We start from the raw sequence: 18,400 nt of genomic DNA on the forward strand, positions 1-18,400 counted from the left end.
GGGCCTCCTGGGTGAGAGCCAGGTATCCTAGCCACTAGACCACACCGGACAACGGCACAAGGGCTCCTCCAGCGAACACAGCAAGCTATACGCACGCTACTTAACGACAACTGTAAACATAGGCGCTCCCTCTTTGTACAACGGCATGCTCGGGACACATTTCGCGGAGACGAACGCCAGCCATCATGACACCAAACTGCGCCTGTGAATCATGTCGTTGCACCGCGCACTGTGCTGCGACAATTTAAGAAAGAGACGCTCACGGCTTGCTGCGCTGTTTCGTCGCGGGTAGTCAGTGCTCCGGCTTTCGAGACAGAAAACATTGGCAGCGGTGGGATTCGAACCCACGCCTCCGAGGAGACTGGTGCCTGAAACCAGCGCCTTAGACCGCTCGGCCACGCTACCGACGCCGCACGGCGGTCAGAGGAGCTGCGTTCTACCCCCACGAGAAAACACCGCAATGGCACAAAAAACGAGAAAAAATTGGCAGCGGTGGGATTCGAACCCACGCCTCCGAAGAGACTGGTGCCTTAAACCAGCGCCTTAGACCGCTCGGCCACGCTACCTGTGCCAGTGTCTTCGCTTTTGTAGAAACAGTCCACGACACAGCTTCCCTGTTCTGCTGCGACTGGCTGCTCATCCATTGCACCTCAAACAAATGCCTTCTTCGAAGAGAGATTCACTACACAGGCAGCTGCCCGCGCTCTGGTGCGGCGGCATTACGTGTTGATAATGAATTGGTAGTGCCACCTGCAGCCTGCGGAACATGAGTGAAAAATCAAGAGGGCACCGTGTTTTCAAACACTGAGTCACAATCGTCACTGCAGCGACAGCAAGGCAAAAAGTTTAAAAATTGCCGTGACCAGGATTCGAACCTGGGTTATTGCGGCCACAACGCAATGTCCTAACCACTAGACGATCACGGCCACGGAAGCACCGCCGACAGCAGTTCTCGCGACTGCAAGTGGCGATGAACAGCAAAGCTCGGCCCACACACCACTGCGTCTCCCCACAGCTGTGTCAGACGCGATCTCCATTATATGTAATACTGGCAAACGAACGTGTCTGCGCTGTTAGGACACCAAGCAGTGTGGTTAGCTGCATTCAACCCCAGTGGCAATGTCTTGCAGTCCTCCAAGTCTGATGACCACAGGTATGTGCCTCGATTAGAGGTGGACAGATGTCGCATCGCTCTCGCCGTCACTTGTCACGCCGAATCGTACTTAACGTAGTTTTCTGCAAGCGTCAGCGGAGCGTCAGTCGAGCTAAGTCGGGCCAAGTCGCATAAGAGGAGCAGCAAAATGCGCATTTCCGGTACCGGGAATCGAACCCGGGCCTCCTGGGTGAGAGCCAGGTATCCTAGCCACTAGACCACACCGGACAACGGCACAAGGGCTCCTCCAGCGAACACAGCAAGCTATACGCACGCTACTTAACGACAACTGTAAACATAGGCGCTCCCTCTTTGTACAACGGCATGCTCGGGACACATTTCGCGGAGACGAACGCCAGCCATCATGACACCAAACTGCGCCTGTGAATCATGTCGTTGCACCGCGCACTGTGCTGCGACAATTTAAGAAAGAGACGCTCACGGCTTGCTGCGCTGTTTCGTCGCGGGGTAGTCAGTGCTCCGGCTTTCGAGACAGAAAACATTGGCAGCGGTGGGATTCGAACCCACGCCTCCGAGGAGACTGGTGCCTGAAACCAGCGCCTTAGACCGCTCGGCCACGCTACCGACGCCGCACGGCGGTCAGAGGAGCTGCGTTCTACCCCACGAGGAAAACACCGCAATGGCACAAAAAAACGAGAAAAAATTGGCAGCGGTGGGATTCGAACCCACGCCTCCGAAGAGACTGGTGCCTTAAACCAGCGCCTTAGACCGCTCGGCCACGCTACCTGTGCCAGTGTTCTTCGCTTTTGTAGAAACAGTCCACGACACAGCTTCCTGTTCTGCTGCGACTGGCTGCTCATCCATTGCACCTCAAACAAATGCCTTCTTCGAAGAGAGATTCACTACACAGGCAGCTGCCCGCGCTCTGGTGCGGCGGCATTACGTGTTGATAATGAATTGGTCAGTGCCACCTGCAGCCTGCGGAACATGAGTGAAAAATCAAGAGGGCACCGTGTTTTCAAACACTGAGTCACAATCGTCACTGCAGCGACAGCAAGGCAAAAAGTTTAAAAATTGCCGTGACCAGGATTCGAACCTGGGTTATTGCGGCCACAACGCAATGTCCCTAACCACTAGACGATCACGGCCACGGAAGCACCGCCGACAGCAGTTCTCGCGACTGCAAGTGGCGATGAACAGCAAAGCTCGGCCCACACACCACTGCGTCTCCCCCACAGCTGTGTCAGACGCGATCTCCATTATATGTATACTGGCAAACGAACGTGTCTGCGCTGTCTAGGACACCAAGCAGTGTGGTTAGCTGCATTCAACCCCAGTGGCAATGTCTTGCAGTCCTCCAAGTCTGATGACCACAGGTATGTGCCTCGATTAGAGGTGGACAGATGTCGCATCGCTCTCGCCGTCACTTGTCACGCCGAATCGTACTTAACGTAGTTTTCTGCAAGCGTCAGCGGAGCGTCAGTCGAGCTAAGTCGGGCCAAGTCGCATAAGAGGAGCAGCAAAATGCGCATTTTCCCGGTACCGGGAATCGAACCCGGGCCTCCTGGGTGAGAGCCAGGTATCCTAGCCACTAGACCACACCGGACAACGGCACAAGGGCTCCTCCAGCGAACACAGCAAGCTATACGCACGCTACTTAACGACAACTGTAAACATAGGCGCTCCCTCTTTGTACAACGGCATGCTCGGGACACATTTCGCGGAGACGAACGCCAGCCATCATGACACCAAACTGCGCCTGTGAATCATGTCGTTGCACCGCGCACTGTGCTGCGACAATTTAAGAAAGAGACGCTCACGGCTTGCTGCGCTGTTTCGTCGCGGGTAGTCAGTGCTCCGGCTTTCGAGACAGAAAACATTGGCAGCGGTGGGATTCGAACCCACGCCTCCGAGGAGACTGGTGCCTGAAACCAGCGCCTTAGACCGCTCGGCCACGCTACCGACGCCGCACGGCGGTCAGAGGAGCTGCGTTCTACCCCACGAGGAAAACACCGCAATGGCACAAAAAACGAGAAAAAATTGGCAGCGGTGGGATTCGAACCCACGCCTCCGAAGAGACTGGTGCCTTAAACCAGCGCCTTAGACCGCTCGGCCCACGCTACCTGTGCCAGTGTTCTTCGCTTTTGTAGAAACAGTCCACGACACAGCTTCCTGTTCTGCTGCGACTGGCTGCTCATCCATTGCACCTCAAACAAATGCCTTCTTCGAAGAGAGATTCACTACACAGGCAGCTGCCCGCGCTCTGGTGCGGCGGCATTACGTGTTGATAATGAATTGGTAGTGCCACCTGCAGCCTGCGGAACATGAGTGAAAAATCAAGAGGGCACCGTGTTTTCAAACACTGAGTCACAATCGTCACTGCAGCGACAGCAAGGCAAAAAGTTTAAAAATTGCCGTGACCAGGATTCGAACCTGGGTTATTGCGGCCACAACGCAATGTCCTAACCACTAGACGATCACGGCCACGGAAGCACCGCCGACAGCAGTTCTCGCGACTGCAAGTGGCGATGAACAGCAAAGCTCGGCCCACACACCACTGCGTCTCCCCACAGCTGTGTCAGACGCGATCTCCATTATATGTATACTGGCAAACGAACGTGTCTGCGCTGTTAGGACACCAAGCAGTGTGGTTAGCTGCATTCAACCCCAGTGGCAATGTCTTGCAGTCCTCCAAGTCTGATGACCACAGGTATGTGCCTCGATTAGAGGTGGACAGATGTCGCATCGCTCTCGCCGTCACTTGTCACGCCGAATCGTACTTAACGTAGTTTTCTGCAAGCGTCAGCGGAGCGTCAGTCGAGCTAAGTCGGGCCAAGTCGCATAAGAGGAGCAGCAAAATGCGCATTTCCGGTACCGGGAATCGAACCCGGGCCTCCTGGGTGAGAGCCAGGTATCCTAGCCACTAGACCACACCGGACAACGGCACAAGGGCTCCTCCAGCGAACACAGCAAGCTATACGCACGCTACTTAACGACAACTGTAAACATAGGCGCTCCCTCTTTGTACAACGGCATGCTCGGGACACATTTCGCGGAGACGAACGCCAGCCATCATGACACCAAACTGCGCCTGTGAATCATGTCGTTGCACCGCGCACTGTGCTGCGACAATTTAAGAAAGAGACGCTCACGGCTTGCTGCGCTGTTTCGTCGCGGGTAGTCAGTGCTCCGGCTTTCGAGACAGAAAACATTGGCAGCGGTGGGATTCGAACCCACGCCTCCGAGGAGACTGGTGCCTGAAACCAGCGCCTTAGACCGCTCGGCCACGCTACCGACGCCGCACGGGCGGTCAGAGGAGCTTGCGTTCTACCCCACGAGAAAACACCGCAATGGCACAAAAAACGAGAAAAAATTGGCAGCGGTGGGATTCGAACCCACGCCTCCGAAGAGACTGGTGCCTTAAACCAGCGCCTTAGACCGCTCGGCCACGCTACCTGTGCCAGTGTTCTTCGCTTTTGTAGAAACAGTCCACGACACAGCTTCCTGTTCTGCTGCGACTGGCTGCTCATCCATTGCACCTCAAACAAATGCCTTCTTCGAAGAGAGATTCACTACACAGGCAGCTGCCCGCGCTCTGGTGCGGCGGCATTACGTGTTGATAATGAATTGGTAGTGCCACCTGCAGCCTGCGGAACATGAGTGAAAAATCAAGAGGGCACCGTGTTTTCAAACACTGAGTCACAATCGTCACTGCAGCGACAGCAAGGCAAAAAGTTTAAAAATTGCCGTGACCAGGATTCGAACCTGGGTTATTGCGGCCACAACGCAATGTCCTAACCACTAGACGATCACGGCCACGGAAGCACCGCCGACAGCAGTTCTCGCGACTGCAAGTGGCGATGAACAGCAAAGCTCGGCCCACACACCACTGCGTCTCCCCACAGCTGTGTCAGACGCGATCTCCATTATATGTATACTGGCAAACAGAACGTGTCTGCGCTGTTAGGACACCAAGCAGTGTGGTTAGCTGCATTCAACCCCAGTGGCAATGTCCTTGCAGTCCTCCAAGTCTGATGACCACAGGTATGTGCCTCGATTAGAGGTGGACAGATGTCGCATCGCTCTCGCCGTCACTTGTCACGCCGAATCGTACTTAACGTAGTTTTCTGCAAGCGTCAGCGGAGCGTCAGTCGAGCTAAGTCGGGCCAAGTCGCATAAGAGGAGCAGCAAAATGCGCATTTCCGGTACCGGGAATCGAACCCGGGCCTCCTGGGTGAGAGCCAGGTATCCTAGCCACTAGACCACACCGGACAACGGCACAAGGGGCTCCTCCAGCGAACACAGCAAGCTATACGCACGCTACTTAACGACAACTGTAAACATAGGCGCTCCCTCTTTGTACAACGGCATGCTCGGGACACATTTCGCGGAGACGAACGCCAGCCATCATGACACCAAACTGCGCCTGTGAATCATGTCGTTTGCACCGCGCACTGTGCTGCGACAATTTAAGAAAGAGACGCTCACGGCTTGCTGCGCTGTTTCGTCGCGGGTAGTCAGTGCTCCGGCTTTCGAGACAGAAAACATTGGCAGCGGTGGGATTCGAACCCACGCCTCCGAGGAGACTGGTGCCTGAAACCAGCGCCTTAGACCGCTCGGCCACGCTACCGACGCCGCACGGCGGTCAGAGGAGCTGCGTTCTACCCCACGAGAAAACACCGCAATGGCACAAAAAACGAGAAAAAATTGGCAGCGGTGGGATTCGAACCCACGCCTCCGAAGAGACTGGTGCCTTAAACCAGCGCCTTAGACCGCTCGGCCACGCTACCTGTGCCAGTGTTCTTCGCTTTTGTAGAAACAGTCCACGACACAGCTTCCTGTTCTGCTGCGACTGGCTGCTCATCCATTGCACCTCAAACAAATGCCTTCTTCGAAGAGAGATTCACTACACAGGCAGCTGCCCGCGCTCTGGTGCGGCGGCATTACGTGTTGATAATGAATTGGTAGTGCCACCTGCAGCCTGCGGAACATGAGTGAAAAATCAAGAGGGCACCGTGTTTTCAAACACTGAGTCACAATCGTCACTGCAGCGACAGCAAGGCAAAAAGTTTAAAAATTGCCGTGACCAGGATTCGAACCTGGGTTATTGCGGCCACAACGCAATGTCCTAACCACTAGACGATCACGGCCACGGAAGCACCGCCGACAGCAGTTCTCGCGACTGCAAGTGGCGCATGAACAGCAAAGCTCGGCCCACACACCACTGCGTCTCCCCACAGCTGTGTCAGACGCGATCTCCATTATATGTATACTGGCAAACGAACGTGTCTGCGCTGTTAGGACACCAAGCAGTGTGGTTAGCTGCATTCAACCCCAGTGGCAATGTCTTGCAGTCCTCCAAGTCTGATGACCACAGGTATGTGCCTCGATTAGAGGTGGACAGATGTCGCATCGCTCTCGCCGTCACTTGTCACGCCGAATCGTACTTAACGTAGTTTTCTGCAAGCGTCAGCGGAGCGTCAGTCGAGCTAAGTCGGGCCAAGTCGCATAAGAGGAGCAGCAAAATGCGCATTTCCGGTACCGGGAATCGAACCCGGGCCTCCTGGGTGAGAGCCAGGTATCCTAGCCACTAGACCACACCGGACAACGGCACAAGGGCTCCTCCAGCGAACACAGCAAGCTATACGCACGCTACTTAACGACAACTGTAAACATAGGCGCTCCCTCTTTGTACAACGGCATGCTCGGGACACATTTCGCGGAGACGAACGCCAGCCATCATGACACCAAACTGCGCCTGTGAATCATGTCGTTGCACCGCGCACTGTGCTGCGACAATTTAAGAAAGAGACGCTCACGGCTTGCTGCGCTGTTTCGTCGCGGGTAGTCAGTGCTCCGGCTTTCGAGACAGAAAACATTGGCAGCGGTGGGATTCGAACCCACGCCTCCGAGGAGACTGGTGCCTGAAACCAGCGCCTTAGACCGCTCGGCCACGCTACCGACGCCGCACGGCGGTCAGAGGAGCTGCGTTCTACCCCACGAGAAAACACCCGCAATGGCACAAAAAACGAGAAAAAATTGGCAGCGGTGGGATTCGAACCCACGCCTCCGAAGAGACTGGTGCCTTAAACCAGCGCCTTAGACCGCTCGGCCACGCTACCTGTGCCAGTGTTCTTCGCTTTTGTAGAAACAGTCCACGACACAGCTTCCTGTTCTGCTGCGACTGCTGCTCATCCATTGCACCTCAAACAAATGCCTTCTTCGAAGAGAGATTCACTACACAGGCAGCTGCCCGCGCTCTGGTGCGGCGGCATTACGTGTTGATAATGAATTGGTAGTGCCACCTGCAGCCTGCGGAACATGAGTGAAAAATCAAGAGGGCACCGTGTTTTCAAACACTGAGTCACAATCGTCACTGCAGCGACAGCAAGGCAAAAAGTTTAAAAATTGCCGTGACCAGGATTCGAACCTGGGTTATTGCGGCCACAACCGCAATGTCCTAACCACTAGACGATCACGGCCACGGAAGCACCGCCGACAGCAGTTCTCGCGACTGCAAGTGGCGATGAACAGCAAAGCTCGGCCCACACACCACTGCGTCTCCCCACAGCTGTGTCAGACGCGATCTCCATTATATGTATACTGGCAAACGAACGTGTCTGCGCTGTTAGGACACCAAGCAGTGTGGTTAGCTGCATTCAACCCCAGTGGCAATGTCTTGCAGTCCTCCAAGTCTGATGACCACAGGTATGTGCCTCGATTAGAGGTGGACAGATGTCGCATCGCTCTCGCCGTCACTTGTCACGCCGAATCGTACTTAACGTAGTTTTCTGCAAGCGTCAGCGGAGCGTCAGTCGAGCTAAGTCGGGCCAAGTCGCATAAGAGGAGCAGCAAAATGCGCATTTCCGGTACCGGGAATCGAACCCGGGCCTCCTGGGTGAGAGCCAGGTATCCTAGCCACTAGACCACACCGGACACGGCACAAGGGCTCCTCCAGCGAACACAGCAAGCTATACGCACGCTACTTAACGACAACTGTAAACATAGGCGCTCCCTCTTTGTACAACGGCATGCTCGGGACACATTTCGCGGAGACGAACGCCAGCCATCATGACACCAAACTGCGCCTGTGAATCATGTCGTTGCACCGCGCACTGTGCTGCGACAATTTAAGAAAGAGACGCTCACGGCTTGCTGCGCTGTTTCGTCGCGGGTAGTCAGTGCTCCGGCTTTCGAGACAGAAAACATTGGCAGCGGTGGGATTCGAACCCACGCCTCCGAGGAGACTGGTGCCTGAAACCAGCGCCTTAGACCGCTCGGCCACGCTACCGACGCCGCACGGCGGTCAGAGGAGCTGCGTTCTACCCCACGAGAAAACACCGCAATGGCACAAAAAACGAGAAAAAATTGGCAGCGGTGGGATTCGAACCCACGCCTCCGAAGAGACTGGTGCCTTAAACCAGCGCCTTAGACCGCTCGGCCACGCTACCTGTGCCAGTGTTCTTCGCTTTTGTAGAAACAGTCCACGACACAGCTTCCTGTTCTGCTGCGACTGGCTGCTCATCCATTGCACCTCAAACAAATGCCTTCTTCGAAGAGAGATTCACTACACAGGCAGCTGCCCGCGCTCTGGTGCGGCGGCATTACGTGTTGATAATGAATTGGTAGTGCCACCTGCAGCCTGCGAACATGAGTGAAAAATCAAGAGGGCACCGTGTTTTCAAACACTGAGTCACAATCGTCACTGCAGCGACAGCAAGGCAAAAAGTTTAAAAATTGCCGTGACCAGGATTCGAACCTGGGTTATTGCGGCCACAACGCAATGTCCTAACCACTAGACGATCACGGCCACGGAAGCACCGCCGACAGCAGTTCTCGCGACTGCAAGTGGCGATGAACAGCAAAGCTCGGCCCACACACCACTGCGTCTCCCCACAGCTGTGTCAGACGCGATCTCCATTATATGTATACTGGCAAACGAACGTGTCTGCGCTGTTAGGACACCAAGCAGTGTGGTTAGCTGCATTCAACCCCAGTGGCAATGTCTTGCAGTCCTCCAAGTCTGATGACCACAGGTATGTGCCTCGATTAGAGGTGGACAGATGTCGCATCGCTCTCGCCGTCACTTGTCACGCCGAATCGTACTTAACGTAGTTTTCTGCAAGCGTCAGCGGAGCGTCAGTCGAGCTAAGTCGGCCAAGTCGCATAAGAGGAGCAGCAAAATGCGCATTTCCGGTACCGGGAATCGAACCCGGGCCTCCTGGGTGAGAGCCAGGTATCCTAGCCACTAGACCACACCGGACAACGGCACAAGGGCTCCTCCAGCGAACACAGCAAGCTATACGCACGCTACTTAACGACAACTGTAAACATAGGCGCTCCCTCTTTGTACAACGGCATGCTCGGGACACATTTCGCGGAGACGAACGCCAGCCATCATGACACCAAACTGCGCCTGTGAATCATGTCGTTGCACCGCGCACTGTGCTGCGACAATTTAAGAAAGAGACGCTCACGGCTTGCTGCGCTGTTTCGTCGCGGGTAGTCAGTGCTCCGGCTTTCGAGACAGAAAACATTGGCAGCGGTGGGATTCGAACCCACGCCTCCGAGGAGACTGGTGCCTGAAACCAGCGCCTTAGACCGCTCGGCCACGCTACCGACGCCGCACGGCGGTCAGAGGAGCTGCGTTCTACCCCACGAGAAAACACCGCAATGGCACAAAAAACGAGAAAAAATTGGCAGCGGTGGGATTCGAACCCACGCCTCCGAAGAGACTGGTGCCTTAAACCAGCGCCTTAGACCGCTCGGCCACGCTACCTGTGCCAGTGTTCTTCGCTTTTGTAGAAACAGTCCACGACACAGCTTCCTGTTCTGCTGCGACTGGCTGCTCATCCATTGCACCTCAAACAAATGCCTTCTTCGAAGAGAGATTCACTACACAGGCAGCTGCCCGCGCTCTGGTGCGGCGGCATTACGTGTTGATAATGAATTGGTAGTGCCACCTGCAGCCTGCGGAACATGAGTGAAAAATCAAGAGGGCACCGTGTTTTCAAACACTGAGTCACAATCGTCACTGCAGCGACAGCAAGGCAAAAAGTTTAAAAATTGCCGTGACCAGGATTCGAACCTGGGTTATTGCGGCCACAACGCAATGTCCTAACCACTAGACGATCACGGCCACGGAAGCACCGCCGACAGCAGTTCTCGCGACTGCAAGTGGCGATGAACAGCAAAGCTCGGCCCACACACCACTGCGTCTCCCCACAGCTGTGTCAGACGCGATCTCCATTATATGTATACTGGCAAACGAACGTGTCTGCGCTGTTAGGACACCAAGCAGTGTGGTTAGCTGCATTCAACCCCAGTGGCAATGTCTTGCAGTCCTCCAAGTCTGATGACCACAGGTATGTGCCTCGATTAGAGGTGGACAGATGTCGCATCGCTCTCGCCGTCACTTGTCACGCCGAATCGTACTTAACGTAGTTTTCTGCAAGCGTCAGCGGAGCGTCAGTCGAGCTAAGTCGGGCCAAGTCGCATAAGAGGAGCAGCAAAATGCGCATTTCCGGTACCGGGAATCGAACCCGGGCCTCCTGGGTGAGAGCCAGGTATCCTAGCCACTAGACCACACCGGACAACGGCACAAGGGCTCCTCCAGCGAACACAGCAAGCTATACGCACGCTACTTAACGACAACTGTAAACATAGGCGCTCCCTCTTTGTACAACGGCATGCTCGGGACACATTTCGCGGAGACGAACGCCAGCCATCATGACACCAAACTGCGCCTGTGAATCATGTCGTTGCACCGCGCACTGTGCTGCGACAATTTAAGAAAGAGACGCTCACGGCTTGCTGCGCTGTTTCGTCGCGGGTAGTCAGTGCTCCGGCTTTCGAGACAGAAAACATTGGCAGCGGTGGGGATTCGAACCCACGCCTCCGAGGAGACTGGTGCCTGAAACCAGCGCCTTAGACCGCTCGGCCACGCTACCGACGCCGCACGGCGGTCAGAGGAGCTGCGTTCTACCCCACGAGGAAAACACCGCAATGGCACAAAAAACGAGAAAAAATTGGCAGCGGTGGGATTCGAACCCACGCCTCCGAAGAGACTGGTGCCTTAAACCAGCGCCCTTAGACCGCTCGGCCACGCTACCTGTGCCAGTGTTCTTCGCTTTTGTAGAAACAGTCCACGACACAGCTTCCTGTTCTGCTGCGACTGGCTGCTCATCCATTGCACCTCAAACAAATGCCTTCTTCGAAGAGAGATTCACTACACAGGCAGCTGCCCGCGCTCTGGTGCGGCGGCATTACGTGTTGATAATGAATTGGTAGTGCCACCTGCAGCCTGCGGAACATGAGTGAAAAATCAAGAGGGCACCGTGTTTTCAAACACTGAGTCACAATCGTCACTGCAGCGACAGCAAGGCAAAAAGTTTAAAAATTGCCGTGACCAGGATTCGAACCTGGGTTATTGCGGCCACAACGCAATGTCCTAACCACTAGACGATCACGGCCACGGAAGCACCGCCGACAGCAGTTCTCGCGACTGCAAGTGGCGATGAACAGCAAAGCTCGGCCCACACACCACTGCGTCTCCCCACAGCTGTGTCAGACGCGATCTCCATTATATGTATACTGGCAAACGAACGTGTCTGCGCTGTTAGGACACCAAGCAGTGTGGTTAGCTGCATTCAACCCCAGTGGCAATGTCTTGCAGTCCTCCAAGTCTGATGACCACAGGTATGTGCCTCGATTAGAGGTGGACAGATGTCGCATCGCTCTCGCCGTCACTTGTCACGCCGAATCGTACTTAACGTAGTTTTCTGCAAGCGTCAGCGGAGCGTCAGTCGAGCTAAGTCGGGCCAAGTCGCATAAGAGGAGCAGCAAAATGCGCATTTCCGGTACCGGGAATCGAACCCGGGCCTCCTGGGTGAGAGCCAGGTATCCTAGCCACTAGACCACACCGGACAACGGCACAAGGGCTCCTCCAGCGAACACAGCAAGCTATACGCACGCTACTTAACGACAACTGTAAACATAGGCGCTCCCTCTTTGTACAACGGCATGCTCGGGACACATTTCGTGGAGACGAACGCCAGCCATCATGACACCAAACTGCGCCTGTGAATCATGTCGTTGCACCGCGCACTGTGCTGCGACAATTTAAGAAAGAGACGCTCACGGCTTGCTGCGCTGTTTCGTCGCGGGTAGTCAGTGCTCCGGCTTTCGAGACAGAAAACATTGGCAGCGGTGGGATTCGAACCCACGCCTCCGAGGAGACTGGTGCCTGAAACCAGCGCCTTAGACCGCTCGGCCACGCTACCGACGCCGCACGGCGGTCAGAGGAGCTGCGTTCTACCCCACGAGAAAACACCGCAATGGCACAAAAAACGAGAAAAAATTGGCAGCGGTGGGATTCGAACCCACGCCTCCGAAGAGACTGGTGCCTTAAACCAGCGCCTTAGACCGCTCGGCCACGCTACCTGTGCCAGTGTTCTTCGCTTTTGTAGAAACAGTCCACGACACAGCTTCCTGTTCTGCTGCGACTGGCTGCTCATCCATTGCACCTCAAACAAATGCCTTCTTCGAAGAGAGATTCACTACACAGGCAGCTGCCCGCGCTCTGGTGCGGCGGCATTACGTGTTGATAATGAATTGGTAGTGCCACCTGCAGCCTGCGGAACATGAGTGAAAAATCAAGAGGGCACCGTGTTTTCAAACACTGAGTCACAATCGTCACTGCAGCGACAGCAAGGCAAAAAGTTTAAAAATTGCCGTGACCAGGATTCGAACCTGGGTTATTGCGGCCACAACGCAATGTCCTAACCACTAGACGATCACGGCCACGGAAGCACCGCCGACAGCAGTTCTCGCGACTGCAAGTGGCGATGAACAGCAAAGCTCGGCCCACACACCACTGCGTCTCCCCACAGCTGTGTCAGACGCGATCTCCATTATATGTATACTGGCAAACGAACGTGTCTGCGCTGTTAGGACACCAAGCAGTGTGGTTAGCTGCATTCAACCCCAGTGGCAATGTCTTGCAGTCCTCCAAGTCTGATGACCACAGGTATGTGCCTCGATTAGAGGTGGACAGATGTCGCATCGCTCTCGCCGTCACTTGTCACGCCGAATCGTACTTAACGTAGTTTTCTGCAAGCGTCAGCGGAGCGTCAGTCGAGCTAAGTCGGGCCAAGTCGCATAAGAGGAGCAGCAAAATGCGCATTTCCGGTACCGGGAATCGAACCCGGGCCTCCTGGGTGAGAGCCAGGTATCCTAGCCACTAGACCACACCGGACAACGGCACAAGGGCTCCTCCAGCGAACACAGCAAGCTATACGCACGCTACTTAACGACAACTGTAAACATAGGCGCTCCCTCTTTGTACAACGGCATGCTCGGGACACATTTCGTGGAGACGAACGCCAGCCATCATGACACCAAACTGCGCCTGTGAATCATGTCGTTGCACCGCGCACTGTGCTGCGACAATTTAAGAAAGAGACGCTCACGGCTTGCTGCGCTGTTTCGTCGCGGGTAGTCAGTGCTCCGGCTTTCGAGACAGAAAACATTGGCAGCGGTGGGATTCGAACCCACGCCTCCGAGGAGACTGGTGCCTGAAACCAGCGCCTTAGACCGCTCGGCCACGCTACCGACGCCGCACGGCGGTCAGAGGAGCTGCGTTCTACCCCACGAGAAAACACCGCAATGGCACAAAAAACGAGAAAAAATTGGCAGCGGTGGGATTCGAACCCACGCCTCCGAAGAGACTGGTGCCTTAAACCAGCGCCTTAGACCGCTCGGCCACGCTACCTGTGCCAGTGTTCTTCGCTTTTGTAGAAACAGTCCACGACACAGCTTCCTGTTCTGCTGCGACTGGCTGCTCATCCATTGCACCTCAAACAAATGCCTTCTTCGAAGAGAGATTCACTACACAGGCAGCTGCCCGCGCTCTGGTGCGGCGGCATTACGTGTTGATAATGAATTGGTAGTGCCACCTGCAGCCTGCGGAACATGAGTGAAAAATCAAGAGGGCACCGTGTTTTCAAACACTGAGTCACAATCGTCACTGCAGCGACAGCAAGGCAAAAAGTTTAAAAATTGCCGTGACCAGGATTCGAACCTGGGTTATTTGCGGCCACAACGCAATGTCCTAACCACTAGACGATCACGGCCACGGAAGCACCGCCGACAGCAGTTCTCGGCGACTGCAAGTGGCGATGAACAGCAAAGCTCGGCCCACACACCACTGCGTCTCCCCACAGCTGTGTCAGACGCGATCTCCATTATATGTATACTGGCAAACGAACGTGTCTGCGCTGTTAGGACACCAAGCAGTGTGGTTAGCTGCATTCAACCCCAGTGGCAATGTCTTGCAGTCCTCCAAGTCTGATGACCACAGGTATGTGCCTCGATTAGAGGTGGACAGATGTCGCATCGCTCTCGCCGTCACTTGTCACGCCGAATCGTACTTAACGTAGTTTTCTGCAAGCGTCAGCGGAGCGTCAGTCGAGCTAAGTCGGGCCAAGTCGCATAAGAGGAGCAGCAAAATGCGCATTTCCGGTACCGGGAATCGAACCCGGGCCTCCTGGGTGAGAGCCAGGTATCCTAGCCACTAGACCACACCGGACAACGGCACAAGGGCTCCTCCAGCGAACACAGCAAGCTATACGCACGCTACTTAACGACAACTGTAAACATAGGCGCTCCCTCTTTGTACAACGGCATGCTCGGGACACATTTCGTGGAGACGAACGCCAGCCATCATGACACCAAACTGCGCCTGTGAATCATGTCGTTGCACCGCGCACTGTGCTGCGACAATTTAAGAAAGAGACGCTCACGGCTTGCTGCGCTGTTTCGTCGCGGGTAGTCAGTGCTCCGGCTTTCGAGACAGAAAACATTGGCAGCGGTGGGATTCGAACCCACGCCTCCGAGGAGACTGGTGCCTGAAACCAGCGCCTTAGACCGCTCGGCCACGCTACCGACGCCGCACGGCGGTCAGAGGAGCTGCGTTCTACCCCACGAGGAAAACACCGCAATGGCACAAAAAACGAGAAAAAATTGGCAGCGGTGGGATTCGAACCCACGCCTCCGAAGAGACTGGTGCCTTAAACCAGCGCCTTAGACCGCTCGGCCACGCTACCTGTGCCAGTGTTCTTCGCTTTTGTAGAAACAGTCCACGACACAGCTTCCTGTTCTGCTGCGACTGGCTGCTCATCCATTGCACCTCAAACAAATGCCTTCTTCGAAGAGAGATTCACTACACAGGCAGCTGCCCGCGCTCTGGTGCGGCGGCATTACGTGTTGATAATGAATTGGTAGTGCCACCTGCAGCCTGCGGAACATGAGTGAAAAATCAAGAGGGCACCCGTGTTTTCAAACACTGAGTCACAATCGTCCACTGCAGCGACAGCAAGGCAAAAAGTTTAAAAATTGCCGTGACCAGGATTCGAACCTGGGTTATTGCGGCCACAACGCAATGTCCTAACCACTAGACGATCACGGCCACGGAAGCACCGCCGACAGCAGTTCTCGCGACTGCAAGTGGCGATGAACAGCAAAGCTCGGCCCACACACCACTGCGTCTCCCCACAGCTGTGTCAGACGCGATCTCCATTATATGTATACTGGCAAACGAACGTGTCTGCGCTGTTAGGACACCAAGCAGTGTGGTTAGCTGCATTCAACCCCAGTGGCAATGTCTTGCAGTCCTCCAAGTCTGATGACCACAGGTATGTGCCTCGATTAGAGGTGGACAGATGTCGCATCGCTCTCGCCGTCACTTGTCACGCCGAATCGTACTTAACGTAGTTTTCTGCAAGCGTCAGCGGAGCGTCAGTCGAGCTAAGTCGGGCCAAGTCGCATAAGAGGAGCAGCAAAATGCGCAATTTCCGGTACCGGGAATCGAACCCGGGCCTCCTGGGTGAGAGCCAGGTATCCTAGCCACTAGACCACACCGGACAACGGCACAAGGGCTCCTCCAGCGAACACAGCAAGCTATACGCACGCTACTTAACGACAACTGTAAACATAGGCGCTCCCTCTTTGTACAACGGCATGCTCGGGACACATTTCGCGGAGACGAACGCCAGCCATCATGACACCAAACTGCGCCTGTGAATCATGTCGTTGCACCGCGCACTGTGCTGCGACAATTTAAGAAAGAGACGCTCACGGCTTGCTGCGCTGTTTCGTCGCGGGTAGTCAGTGCTCCGGCTTTCGAGACAGAAAACATTGGCAGCGGTGGGATTCGAACCCACGCCTCCGAGGAGACTGGTGCCTGAAACCAGCGCCTTAGACCGCTCGGCCACGCTACCGACGCCGCACGGCGGTCAGAGGAGCTGCGTTCTACCCCACGAGAAAACACCGCAATGGCACAAAAAACGAGAAAAAATTGGCAGCGGTGGGATTCGAACCCACGCCTCCGAAGAGACTGGTGCCTTAAACCAGCGCCTTAGACCGCTCGGCCACGCTACCTGTGCCAGTGTTCTTCGCTTTTGTAGAAACAGTCCACGACACAGCTTCCTGTTCTGCTGCGACTGGCTGCTCATCCATTGCACCTCAAACAAATGCCTTCTTCGAAGAGAGATTCACTACACAGGCAGCTGCCCGCGCTCTGGTGCGGCGGCATTACGTGTTGATAATGAATTGGTAGTGCCACCTGCAGCCTGCGGAACATGACGTGAAAAATCAAGAGGGCACCGTGTTTTCAAACACTGAGTCACAATCGTCACTGCAGCGACAGCAAGGCAAAAAGTTTAAAAATTGCCGTGACCAGGATTCGAACCTGGGTTATTGCGGCCACAACGCAATGTCCTAACCACTAGACGATCACGGCCACGGAAGCACCGCCGACAGCAGTTCTCGCGACTGCAAGTGGCGATGAACAGCAAAGCTCGGCCCACACACCACTGCGTCTCCCCACAGCTGTGTCAGACGCGATCTCCATTATATGTATACTGGCAAACGAACGTGTCTGCGCTGTTAGGACACCAAGCAGTGTGGTTAGCTGCATTCAACCCCAGTGGCAATGTCTTGCAGTCCTCCAAGTCTGATGACCACAGGTATGTGCCTCGATTAGAGGTGGACAGATGTCGCATCGCTCTCGCCGTCACTTGTCACGCCGAATCGTACTTAACGTAGTTTTCTGCAAGCGTCAGCGGAGCGTCAGTCGAGCTAAGTCGGGCCAAGTCGCATAAGAGGAGCAGCAAAATGCGCATTTCCGGTACCGGGAATCGAACCCGGGCCTCCTGGGTGTAGAGCCAGGTATCCTAGCCACTAGACCACACCGGACAACGGCACAAGGGCTCCTCCAGCGAACACAGCAAGCTATACGCACGCTACTTAACGACAACTGTAAACATAGGCGCTCCCTCTTTGTACAACGGCATGCTCGGGACACATTTCGCGGAGACGAACGCCAGCCATCATGACACCAAACTGCGCCTGTGAATCATGTCGTTGCACCGCGCACTGTGCTGCGACAATTTAAGAAAGAGACGCTCACGGCTTGCTGCGCTGTTTCGTCGCGGGTAGTCAGTGCTCCGGCTTTCGAGACAGAAAACATTGGCAGCGGTGGGATTCGAACCCACGCCTCCGAGGAGACTGGTGCCTGAAACCAGCGCCTTAGACCGCTCGGCCACGCTACCGACGCCGCACGGCGGTCAGAGGAGCTGCGTTCTACCCCACGAGAAAACACCGCAATGGCACAAAAAACGAGAAAAAATTGGCAGCGGTGGGATTCGAACCCACGCCTCCGAAGAGACTGGTGCCTTAAACCAGCGCCTTAGACCGCTCGGCCACGCTACCTGTGCCAGTGTTCTTCGCTTTTGTAGAAACAGTCCACGACACAGCTTCCTGTTCTGCTGCGACTGGCTGCTCATCCATTGCACCTCAAACAAATGCCTTCTTCGAAGAGAGATTCACTACACAGGCAGCTGCCCGCGCTCTGGTGCGGCGGCATTACGTGTTGATAATGAATTGGTAGTGCCACCTGCAGCCTGCGGAACATGAGTGAAAAATCAAGAGGGCACCGTGTTTTCAAACACTGAGTCACAATCGTCACTGCAGCGACAGCAAGGCAAAAAGTTTAAAAATTGCCGTGACCAGGATTCGAACCTGGGTTATTGCGGCCACAACGCAATGTCCTAACCACTAGACGATCACGGCCACGGAAGCACCGCCGACAGCAGTTCTCGCGACTGCAAGTGGCGATGAACAGCAAAGCTCGGCCCACACACCACTGCGTCTCCCCACAGCTGTGTCAGACGCGATCTCCATTATATGTATACTGGCAAACGAACGTGTCTGCGCTGTTAGGACACC

At 55.1% G+C, this 18,400-nt stretch overlaps 54 non-coding genes across 54 annotated transcripts; all 54 read right to left on the reverse strand.

The window, feature by feature from the left end:
* Positions 1-323: 323 nt before the first annotated feature.
* Trnal-cag (transfer RNA leucine (anticodon CAG)) lies at positions 324-405 on the reverse strand. The gene has a single exon. It is a non-coding gene; the product is annotated as a tRNA-Leu (tRNA).
* Positions 406-484: 79 nt separating this feature from the next.
* Positions 485-566, reverse strand: Trnal-aag (transfer RNA leucine (anticodon AAG)). Its single transcript has one exon. It is a non-coding gene; the product is annotated as a tRNA-Leu (tRNA).
* Positions 567-854: 288 nt separating this feature from the next.
* Positions 855-926, reverse strand: Trnah-gug (transfer RNA histidin (anticodon GUG)). Its single transcript has one exon. It is a non-coding gene; the product is annotated as a tRNA-His (tRNA).
* Positions 927-1,309: 383 nt separating this feature from the next.
* Trnae-cuc (transfer RNA glutamic acid (anticodon CUC)) lies at positions 1,310-1,381 on the reverse strand. Its single transcript has one exon. It is a non-coding gene; the product is annotated as a tRNA-Glu (tRNA).
* A 275-nt stretch (positions 1,382-1,656) lies between these two features.
* Trnal-cag (transfer RNA leucine (anticodon CAG)) lies at positions 1,657-1,738 on the reverse strand. The gene has a single exon. It is a non-coding gene; the product is annotated as a tRNA-Leu (tRNA).
* An 80-nt stretch (positions 1,739-1,818) lies between these two features.
* On the reverse strand, positions 1,819-1,900 carry Trnal-aag (transfer RNA leucine (anticodon AAG)). The gene has a single exon. It is a non-coding gene; the product is annotated as a tRNA-Leu (tRNA).
* A 289-nt stretch (positions 1,901-2,189) lies between these two features.
* Positions 2,190-2,262, reverse strand: Trnah-gug (transfer RNA histidin (anticodon GUG)). The gene has a single exon. It is a non-coding gene; the product is annotated as a tRNA-His (tRNA).
* Positions 2,263-2,647: 385 nt separating this feature from the next.
* Positions 2,648-2,720, reverse strand: Trnae-cuc (transfer RNA glutamic acid (anticodon CUC)). Its single transcript has one exon. It is a non-coding gene; the product is annotated as a tRNA-Glu (tRNA).
* Positions 2,721-2,994: 274 nt separating this feature from the next.
* Trnal-cag (transfer RNA leucine (anticodon CAG)) lies at positions 2,995-3,076 on the reverse strand. The gene has a single exon. It is a non-coding gene; the product is annotated as a tRNA-Leu (tRNA).
* A 79-nt stretch (positions 3,077-3,155) lies between these two features.
* Trnal-aag (transfer RNA leucine (anticodon AAG)) lies at positions 3,156-3,238 on the reverse strand. Its single transcript has one exon. It is a non-coding gene; the product is annotated as a tRNA-Leu (tRNA).
* A 288-nt stretch (positions 3,239-3,526) lies between these two features.
* On the reverse strand, positions 3,527-3,598 carry Trnah-gug (transfer RNA histidin (anticodon GUG)). Its single transcript has one exon. It is a non-coding gene; the product is annotated as a tRNA-His (tRNA).
* Positions 3,599-3,980: 382 nt separating this feature from the next.
* On the reverse strand, positions 3,981-4,052 carry Trnae-cuc (transfer RNA glutamic acid (anticodon CUC)). Its single transcript has one exon. It is a non-coding gene; the product is annotated as a tRNA-Glu (tRNA).
* A 274-nt stretch (positions 4,053-4,326) lies between these two features.
* Positions 4,327-4,408, reverse strand: Trnal-cag (transfer RNA leucine (anticodon CAG)). Its single transcript has one exon. It is a non-coding gene; the product is annotated as a tRNA-Leu (tRNA).
* An 80-nt stretch (positions 4,409-4,488) lies between these two features.
* Positions 4,489-4,570, reverse strand: Trnal-aag (transfer RNA leucine (anticodon AAG)). Its single transcript has one exon. It is a non-coding gene; the product is annotated as a tRNA-Leu (tRNA).
* Positions 4,571-4,858: 288 nt separating this feature from the next.
* Positions 4,859-4,930, reverse strand: Trnah-gug (transfer RNA histidin (anticodon GUG)). Its single transcript has one exon. It is a non-coding gene; the product is annotated as a tRNA-His (tRNA).
* Positions 4,931-5,314: 384 nt separating this feature from the next.
* On the reverse strand, positions 5,315-5,386 carry Trnae-cuc (transfer RNA glutamic acid (anticodon CUC)). The gene has a single exon. It is a non-coding gene; the product is annotated as a tRNA-Glu (tRNA).
* Positions 5,387-5,662: 276 nt separating this feature from the next.
* On the reverse strand, positions 5,663-5,744 carry Trnal-cag (transfer RNA leucine (anticodon CAG)). Its single transcript has one exon. It is a non-coding gene; the product is annotated as a tRNA-Leu (tRNA).
* A 78-nt stretch (positions 5,745-5,822) lies between these two features.
* On the reverse strand, positions 5,823-5,904 carry Trnal-aag (transfer RNA leucine (anticodon AAG)). Its single transcript has one exon. It is a non-coding gene; the product is annotated as a tRNA-Leu (tRNA).
* A 288-nt stretch (positions 5,905-6,192) lies between these two features.
* Trnah-gug (transfer RNA histidin (anticodon GUG)) lies at positions 6,193-6,264 on the reverse strand. The gene has a single exon. It is a non-coding gene; the product is annotated as a tRNA-His (tRNA).
* Positions 6,265-6,647: 383 nt separating this feature from the next.
* Positions 6,648-6,719, reverse strand: Trnae-cuc (transfer RNA glutamic acid (anticodon CUC)). Its single transcript has one exon. It is a non-coding gene; the product is annotated as a tRNA-Glu (tRNA).
* A 274-nt stretch (positions 6,720-6,993) lies between these two features.
* On the reverse strand, positions 6,994-7,075 carry Trnal-cag (transfer RNA leucine (anticodon CAG)). The gene has a single exon. It is a non-coding gene; the product is annotated as a tRNA-Leu (tRNA).
* A 79-nt stretch (positions 7,076-7,154) lies between these two features.
* Positions 7,155-7,236, reverse strand: Trnal-aag (transfer RNA leucine (anticodon AAG)). The gene has a single exon. It is a non-coding gene; the product is annotated as a tRNA-Leu (tRNA).
* Positions 7,237-7,523: 287 nt separating this feature from the next.
* On the reverse strand, positions 7,524-7,596 carry Trnah-gug (transfer RNA histidin (anticodon GUG)). Its single transcript has one exon. It is a non-coding gene; the product is annotated as a tRNA-His (tRNA).
* A 382-nt stretch (positions 7,597-7,978) lies between these two features.
* Trnae-cuc (transfer RNA glutamic acid (anticodon CUC)) lies at positions 7,979-8,050 on the reverse strand. The gene has a single exon. It is a non-coding gene; the product is annotated as a tRNA-Glu (tRNA).
* A 273-nt stretch (positions 8,051-8,323) lies between these two features.
* On the reverse strand, positions 8,324-8,405 carry Trnal-cag (transfer RNA leucine (anticodon CAG)). Its single transcript has one exon. It is a non-coding gene; the product is annotated as a tRNA-Leu (tRNA).
* Positions 8,406-8,483: 78 nt separating this feature from the next.
* Positions 8,484-8,565, reverse strand: Trnal-aag (transfer RNA leucine (anticodon AAG)). The gene has a single exon. It is a non-coding gene; the product is annotated as a tRNA-Leu (tRNA).
* A 287-nt stretch (positions 8,566-8,852) lies between these two features.
* On the reverse strand, positions 8,853-8,924 carry Trnah-gug (transfer RNA histidin (anticodon GUG)). Its single transcript has one exon. It is a non-coding gene; the product is annotated as a tRNA-His (tRNA).
* Positions 8,925-9,305: 381 nt separating this feature from the next.
* On the reverse strand, positions 9,306-9,377 carry Trnae-cuc (transfer RNA glutamic acid (anticodon CUC)). Its single transcript has one exon. It is a non-coding gene; the product is annotated as a tRNA-Glu (tRNA).
* A 274-nt stretch (positions 9,378-9,651) lies between these two features.
* Trnal-cag (transfer RNA leucine (anticodon CAG)) lies at positions 9,652-9,733 on the reverse strand. Its single transcript has one exon. It is a non-coding gene; the product is annotated as a tRNA-Leu (tRNA).
* A 78-nt stretch (positions 9,734-9,811) lies between these two features.
* Positions 9,812-9,893, reverse strand: Trnal-aag (transfer RNA leucine (anticodon AAG)). The gene has a single exon. It is a non-coding gene; the product is annotated as a tRNA-Leu (tRNA).
* Positions 9,894-10,181: 288 nt separating this feature from the next.
* Positions 10,182-10,253, reverse strand: Trnah-gug (transfer RNA histidin (anticodon GUG)). Its single transcript has one exon. It is a non-coding gene; the product is annotated as a tRNA-His (tRNA).
* Positions 10,254-10,635: 382 nt separating this feature from the next.
* On the reverse strand, positions 10,636-10,707 carry Trnae-cuc (transfer RNA glutamic acid (anticodon CUC)). Its single transcript has one exon. It is a non-coding gene; the product is annotated as a tRNA-Glu (tRNA).
* Positions 10,708-10,981: 274 nt separating this feature from the next.
* Trnal-cag (transfer RNA leucine (anticodon CAG)) lies at positions 10,982-11,064 on the reverse strand. The gene has a single exon. It is a non-coding gene; the product is annotated as a tRNA-Leu (tRNA).
* A 79-nt stretch (positions 11,065-11,143) lies between these two features.
* Trnal-aag (transfer RNA leucine (anticodon AAG)) lies at positions 11,144-11,226 on the reverse strand. The gene has a single exon. It is a non-coding gene; the product is annotated as a tRNA-Leu (tRNA).
* A 288-nt stretch (positions 11,227-11,514) lies between these two features.
* On the reverse strand, positions 11,515-11,586 carry Trnah-gug (transfer RNA histidin (anticodon GUG)). The gene has a single exon. It is a non-coding gene; the product is annotated as a tRNA-His (tRNA).
* Positions 11,587-11,968: 382 nt separating this feature from the next.
* Trnae-cuc (transfer RNA glutamic acid (anticodon CUC)) lies at positions 11,969-12,040 on the reverse strand. Its single transcript has one exon. It is a non-coding gene; the product is annotated as a tRNA-Glu (tRNA).
* A 274-nt stretch (positions 12,041-12,314) lies between these two features.
* Trnal-cag (transfer RNA leucine (anticodon CAG)) lies at positions 12,315-12,396 on the reverse strand. Its single transcript has one exon. It is a non-coding gene; the product is annotated as a tRNA-Leu (tRNA).
* Positions 12,397-12,474: 78 nt separating this feature from the next.
* Positions 12,475-12,556, reverse strand: Trnal-aag (transfer RNA leucine (anticodon AAG)). The gene has a single exon. It is a non-coding gene; the product is annotated as a tRNA-Leu (tRNA).
* Positions 12,557-12,844: 288 nt separating this feature from the next.
* Trnah-gug (transfer RNA histidin (anticodon GUG)) lies at positions 12,845-12,916 on the reverse strand. The gene has a single exon. It is a non-coding gene; the product is annotated as a tRNA-His (tRNA).
* A 382-nt stretch (positions 12,917-13,298) lies between these two features.
* Positions 13,299-13,370, reverse strand: Trnae-cuc (transfer RNA glutamic acid (anticodon CUC)). Its single transcript has one exon. It is a non-coding gene; the product is annotated as a tRNA-Glu (tRNA).
* Positions 13,371-13,644: 274 nt separating this feature from the next.
* On the reverse strand, positions 13,645-13,726 carry Trnal-cag (transfer RNA leucine (anticodon CAG)). The gene has a single exon. It is a non-coding gene; the product is annotated as a tRNA-Leu (tRNA).
* A 78-nt stretch (positions 13,727-13,804) lies between these two features.
* On the reverse strand, positions 13,805-13,886 carry Trnal-aag (transfer RNA leucine (anticodon AAG)). The gene has a single exon. It is a non-coding gene; the product is annotated as a tRNA-Leu (tRNA).
* Positions 13,887-14,174: 288 nt separating this feature from the next.
* On the reverse strand, positions 14,175-14,247 carry Trnah-gug (transfer RNA histidin (anticodon GUG)). Its single transcript has one exon. It is a non-coding gene; the product is annotated as a tRNA-His (tRNA).
* A 383-nt stretch (positions 14,248-14,630) lies between these two features.
* Positions 14,631-14,702, reverse strand: Trnae-cuc (transfer RNA glutamic acid (anticodon CUC)). Its single transcript has one exon. It is a non-coding gene; the product is annotated as a tRNA-Glu (tRNA).
* A 274-nt stretch (positions 14,703-14,976) lies between these two features.
* Trnal-cag (transfer RNA leucine (anticodon CAG)) lies at positions 14,977-15,058 on the reverse strand. Its single transcript has one exon. It is a non-coding gene; the product is annotated as a tRNA-Leu (tRNA).
* A 79-nt stretch (positions 15,059-15,137) lies between these two features.
* Positions 15,138-15,219, reverse strand: Trnal-aag (transfer RNA leucine (anticodon AAG)). Its single transcript has one exon. It is a non-coding gene; the product is annotated as a tRNA-Leu (tRNA).
* Positions 15,220-15,509: 290 nt separating this feature from the next.
* On the reverse strand, positions 15,510-15,581 carry Trnah-gug (transfer RNA histidin (anticodon GUG)). Its single transcript has one exon. It is a non-coding gene; the product is annotated as a tRNA-His (tRNA).
* Positions 15,582-15,964: 383 nt separating this feature from the next.
* Trnae-cuc (transfer RNA glutamic acid (anticodon CUC)) lies at positions 15,965-16,036 on the reverse strand. Its single transcript has one exon. It is a non-coding gene; the product is annotated as a tRNA-Glu (tRNA).
* Positions 16,037-16,310: 274 nt separating this feature from the next.
* On the reverse strand, positions 16,311-16,392 carry Trnal-cag (transfer RNA leucine (anticodon CAG)). Its single transcript has one exon. It is a non-coding gene; the product is annotated as a tRNA-Leu (tRNA).
* A 78-nt stretch (positions 16,393-16,470) lies between these two features.
* On the reverse strand, positions 16,471-16,552 carry Trnal-aag (transfer RNA leucine (anticodon AAG)). Its single transcript has one exon. It is a non-coding gene; the product is annotated as a tRNA-Leu (tRNA).
* Positions 16,553-16,841: 289 nt separating this feature from the next.
* On the reverse strand, positions 16,842-16,913 carry Trnah-gug (transfer RNA histidin (anticodon GUG)). The gene has a single exon. It is a non-coding gene; the product is annotated as a tRNA-His (tRNA).
* Positions 16,914-17,642: 729 nt separating this feature from the next.
* On the reverse strand, positions 17,643-17,724 carry Trnal-cag (transfer RNA leucine (anticodon CAG)). Its single transcript has one exon. It is a non-coding gene; the product is annotated as a tRNA-Leu (tRNA).
* A 78-nt stretch (positions 17,725-17,802) lies between these two features.
* Trnal-aag (transfer RNA leucine (anticodon AAG)) lies at positions 17,803-17,884 on the reverse strand. Its single transcript has one exon. It is a non-coding gene; the product is annotated as a tRNA-Leu (tRNA).
* A 288-nt stretch (positions 17,885-18,172) lies between these two features.
* Positions 18,173-18,244, reverse strand: Trnah-gug (transfer RNA histidin (anticodon GUG)). Its single transcript has one exon. It is a non-coding gene; the product is annotated as a tRNA-His (tRNA).
* Positions 18,245-18,400: the final 156 nt, after the last annotated feature.

Source organism: Schistocerca cancellata, unplaced genomic scaffold (assembly GCF_023864275.1).
Source record: "Schistocerca cancellata isolate TAMUIC-IGC-003103 unplaced genomic scaffold, iqSchCanc2.1 HiC_scaffold_452, whole genome shotgun sequence".
Taxonomy (NCBI): Eukaryota; Metazoa; Arthropoda; class Insecta; order Orthoptera; family Acrididae; genus Schistocerca; species Schistocerca cancellata.